We start from the raw sequence: 5,766 nt of genomic DNA, 5'->3' as shown, positions 1-5,766 counted from the left end.
GGTTCAGAGGGCCGTCTGAAAGCAGAGGGAAACAGTTACGAGTTTAGTCAACAGCTCAGATAATTCAGCAATCGCGTTACATCGCAATCTTTCATCTTTTCTTTCTGAATCTATTCTTTCGCCTATGTCCGGGAAGAGGGTAACCCGCAAAGTGGCATATTTTAAGTTACCATGTATATATATTTAATACTTATCGAATTAATAAGAAAAACTGTGAAATTTGTGAGACCCGTGGATTTTCGCAGCGGCACTTAAAAAAAAGAAAATAAATCATCCTTTTTATGCAGCTTAACAACACTCCATTCGCTATCTCCCCTCCATTGTCGGAAGTAAAACATTTAAGTCCTCTGGGATTTCGAGCTGATCTGTTCACTCAGCGATTTTTTATTGTAGTGGGTGGTCACCAATGTCCGTGCCAATGTCCTGGTTTATACACACATCAAAAAAAAGTTTTCTATCATCTCGGTTCCGAGAGTTCCGGAACCTGTAGAGAAAACTGGAATAGAGATCAACATAAACATCATTTCCGCTATTTTTATTGCTCATGAAAACCACACATTGCATGTTATACCACTATACAGCGAGATCTTCAGAGGTGGATGGCATTCAGCCGTTACAGCGCCCTAGATGAGCACCAGCAACGTACGTCGGCCCCACATAATGCCACACTGAAACAGCAGGGAACCTCCACCTTGCTACACCCACTGGACAGTGTGACTAAGGCGTTCAGCCTGACCAGGTTGCCTCCAAACACATTTACAACGATCGTCTGGTTGAAGGCGTATGCTATACTCATCAGTGAAGAGAACGTGATGCCAATTCTTAGCGGACCATCCGCCATGTTGTTGGGCCCATCTGTACCGCGCTGCATGGTGTCGTAGTTACAAAGATGGACCTCGCCATGGACGTCGGGAGTGAAGTTGTGCATCATGCAGCCTATTGGGCACAGTTTGAGTCGTAACACGACGTCCTGTGGCTGCACAAAAGCATTATTCGACATGGTGGCGTTGATGTTACTGTTCTTCCGAGCCATAATACGTAGGTAGCGGTCATCCACTGCAGTAGTAGCCCTTGGGCGGCCTGAGCGAGGCATTTCGTCGACCATTCCTGTCTGTATCTCCTCCATGTCCAACAACATCCCATTGGTTCACTCCGAGACGCCTAGACACTTCCCTTATTGAGAGCCCTTCCTGGCACAAAGTAACAACGCGAACGCGGTCGAACCACGGTATTGACCGTCTAGGCCTGATTGAACTACGGACGACACGAGCCGTGTTGGAATGACTCGAACTGATCGGCTGTCGGACCCCCTCCATCTAATAGGCGCTGCTCATGCATGGTTGTTTACATCTTTGGGCGGGTTTAGTGACGTCTCTGAACAGTCAAATGGACTGTGTCTGTGACACATATCCAGTCAACGTCTACCTTCAAGAGTTCTGGGAACGGGGGTGATGCAAAACGTTTTTTGATGTGTTTATACCAAACCTCATTGCAGGGTCTCATGAAATGAGGGCATGTCACACTGTCGATGGTGATCTATCTGTCGGGTGGGGACATTTAGTTCGGCTGCCCCCTGATGCTATTCGATAGGTGTGTAGGAGTAGGCTAAGTACTGGCGCCGGATTTCAACCTCTCCCATCATCATACACAAACATAACACTACATGTACGGGCGTCCATAACACTCATCTACACTCTAAAAATACCAATGACACAACACTCACATATTCGGAAGAAAAGGTGCCAGTGTGCGCGGAGGGAGAACACCATTTCCGACAGGCGGCTGAACCCACACCGTAAGCAAACTTTGCAACGTCCAACATTATTGCCACACATTAGTTCTGCTAGTCTGAAGGAAAGGACAGTCACTGACAGGCATCGACCTCCTTTGCCTAATTTACGCAGCCAGGGACAGAATTTTTCAACCTGTCAGGGAATCAGTGTATTTTTAGCTGAGTTTCGATAGTTGGTACTGTCTGTTTCAGATGACACAATCAATATTTATTTTGCGGGGAATGATAATGGAATACATTACGCAATGTTTTCTCCAATCTTCTACATTACTTCAAACACCAAATGAAGCTTTGGACCTGCAATCCTGGAAAAATTCGCGACACAAGATAAGTATATCCATGACAGTTTTGGATTTCAGAAACTGTCAAATGGGGGCTCGACGCTTAACCTAAAATATTAGTCAAAGATAGATCTCATACTTTTCCTCTAGTTTCCAGTTGATTCCACGCAGTGTGAGGTTCGCTACAGAATTCGTTCTCAATGGTTTGCCTATATCCTCCTATATCAGAAAAAAATCTCACCTACAGATTTCGAGAAGAAGACCTGTCACAGTAGATCTGGGATTCTATCACATGTAGCCGCATATGTCGGATGAAATACTGCTGTATAGCCGGCCGGGTTGACCGAGCGGTTCTAGGCGCTACAGTCTGGAACCGCGCGACCGCTACCGTCGCAGGTTCGAATCGTGCCTTGGGCATGGGTGTGTGTCATATCCTTAGGTTAGTTAGGTTTAAGTAGTTCTACGTTCTAGGGAACTGATGACGTCAGAAGTTAACTCCCATAGTGCTCAGAGCCATTTGAACCATTTGAACTGCTGTATAAAGTTGGTATCCCTCAATCGATCCAATATAAATTTACCCGAAAACCTGCCATGCCATGGGAGATTTGTGGGCTAGTACAAGAAGATTTAAATAAAAGTATCGATTAAGTAACATAAAGTGAGCCCCTCTGCCTTGTTCTTAAATGTGCTCGATGTTGAATCATTCTTATAGACTTTATTTGATTCACATTTTTAAGTTCAGTTTTCGAGTCACATTATCGTAAATTACCAAGCTGCTCACAATCGACAGACATTCAAGTAACAGCCCACTTACACGACAGTGGTATGGTCATTGTTGGGGTTGCAATTCCACATACAAAAACACCGAATCGTACACCTACCCGTTTCAACTTCTCGACCATTGTTGCTCCTTTACCACGAATTCGGAAGCCTGTTTAAATAGCCGTACCGTTCGACGTGCTGCATCTGTTGTCTATTGGAACAGTGAATGGTATATGTCATAGATACAGAATTCGTTCTCACTGACATCTGGAGAACACGAAGAGATAAAAGCTACTACTGCAAACCGTATGTTTTTGTAGGACATGGCGTGAACACTTCGTTACCGTGCAGTCCAAAGTTGCGCCACTGTTACATCCAAATACCCCACAAATCCTGGATATTGCACTATTCGACCCGCCGGCTGAATGGAGAAGCACAATTCGGTCCCTTTCACACGTCAGCGTGCTGATAACGCTTTTGTACACGATTACACGGCTTCTCTATTTATCTTACTTATAATGATCACGCAACATCTGACGCTACCACCTGCAGCTTCTACGCCTGGTAACAAAACTAAAGACAAACACTAATGCACTCTGATGGTGGCCGTTCTACTTGTCACAGAGAATTGCAGTTGTAATCATTTACATACCGGCCGACGGTGTGAACATGTATGAAGTTATTGTGACCGCCCATCATGTCTTCTGGGTGTTTCACATTTTTGTCAGGCTGTGTATTTCTACACTAGTTACTTCCAAACATGTGTATGAGACTACTGACTCTAGATGAGACTCAATAATCCTCTAGTCGGAGTACATCACACTTTTCACTTTACGTGAGGTGAACAACTACGCATTCTTGTACATTAAGGAAAACTGCCATTCTTTGTACAGGACTCGTGGTGTCTAGATCTGACTGAATGCTACAGCAACTTAGGCCGACACAATGTCCTTATAGACAACTGCTCCATCTGCGAAAAGCCTGAGATTGCAGTCAATAATTTCCACTAAGTCCTCACGTACAACAGAAATAACATCGGTCACATTCCATGCTAAAAGACGTCAACAAGTATCGAGAACTATTCTTAATGTGAGAAAAAAATTTCTGAGAAATTACGGATGAAGTACATCGCTGTATGAAAGGGATCATGAACTATTAGAAAACCTAAAAGGAAGAGAATCGTAGCGTTTGGGATTTGGTGTTACACAAGGATGCTGAAAATGAAGTTAACCAATAAGATAAAAAAAGTGGGATGTTCTACATAGAATAAGTCACGCAAAGAAATATGTGGAACACACTAAAGGTATGTTCAGGGTGATAGGAATTCTTTTTTCAGATAACAGAGAATAGCTACAACGATATTAGAGAGAACTCTAGAAGACGAATGTTGTAGGGAAAGGCAGAGCCTGGAATATATTACACAAATGGCTGAGTGCTGCTCTGAGAAGGCCAGCATTACATGAAATGTTTGAGGGCAGCATCAAAATAGTAGAAAAACAACGACTTGGTGGGAACGTATGAACAAATAAAAATATACGCGGCCCTCCTAAACTTCTGAAAATTTAAAAAAAGTTCACATTATTACACTACACTCACTAACTTTCAATACAATGATGATGAGAAGTAGCAAGCAGCACATGCTGATGGTGTATAAGACGCTGGGACGTAGAATTTATAGAAGGAATTCTCGGAAGCAAAATAAAATTTGACAGCCAAACCTATTGGAGTGAAATACACAAATTTGAAATAAGATTTGCCGTACAGGAAGTTTGGAGAAACTTTATACGAGCATCTGTTTTAACTTGAGACAACTAAATAACTCGGAAACGACACATCGTACGATAAAAAACGTTGTAGGTGAAAAGGTGATGCTAGTAAAGGGGGTCTCTGTCCGTGCAACAACTGGCCATCTTCTAACCACCCCTGCTGCGTGGGTGGGGTCAACTTTGTATTTTGAAATGGATTGTAAGGATATTCAGATTGCCGGCCAGTGTGGCCGAGCGGTTCAAGGCGCTTCAGTATGGAACCGTGCGACCGCGACCGTCGCAGGTTCGAATCCTGCCTCTGGCATGGATGTGTGTAATGTCCTTAGGTTAGTTAGGTTTAAGTAGTTCTAAGTTCTAGGGAACTGATGACCTCAGAAGTTAAGTCCCATAGTGCTCAGAGCCATTTGAACCATTTTGATATTCAGATTGTACGCAAAAAAATGTGTACGGGTTCCTCAAACGATTGTGTCCCATTCGTGGTAGATGGCGCTGTAATAGTGAAATATCATATGTGCCTGTTTTTGCTATTAAGAACTGGCGCATTTGATTGTACATTTCATTTACGACGTAAATGTAAACCACTGTGTTCAAACATTACTTGAGTGTTGAACATGTGATTGTACAGCACACATAATACGAGTAGGCATAGATATTTGTGGCAAATAAGGTACTGCGTGAAGAGTTTGACAGAACACTGAAAGACCTAAGTCGAAACAAGGCCCCAAGAGCAGACAACATTCCATTAGGACTAATGACAGCCTTGGAAGAGCCAGGCCTAACAAAACTCTACCATCTAGTGAGCAAGATGTATGAGACATGCGAAATACCCTCAGACTTCAAGAAGAATATAATAATTCCAATCCCAAAGAAAGCAAGCGTTGACACATGTGAAAATTACAGAACTATCAGTTTAATAAGCCACGGCTTCAAAACACTAACATGAATTCTTTACAGACGAATGGAAAAACTGGTAGAAGCTGACCTCGGGGAAGATCAGTTTCGATTCCGTAGAAATGTTGGAACACCTGAGGCAATACTGACCCTACGACTTATCTTAGAAAATAGATTAAGGAAAGGCAAACCTACGTTTCTAGCATTTGTAGACTTAGAGAAAGCTTTTGACAATGTTGACTGGAATACTCTCTTTCAAATTCTGAAAGTGGCA

Source organism: Schistocerca americana, chromosome 7, assembly GCF_021461395.2.
Source record: "Schistocerca americana isolate TAMUIC-IGC-003095 chromosome 7, iqSchAmer2.1, whole genome shotgun sequence".
NCBI lineage: Eukaryota > Metazoa > Arthropoda > Insecta > Orthoptera > Acrididae > Schistocerca > Schistocerca americana.
Note: the sequence above shows the minus strand (reverse complement) of the source record.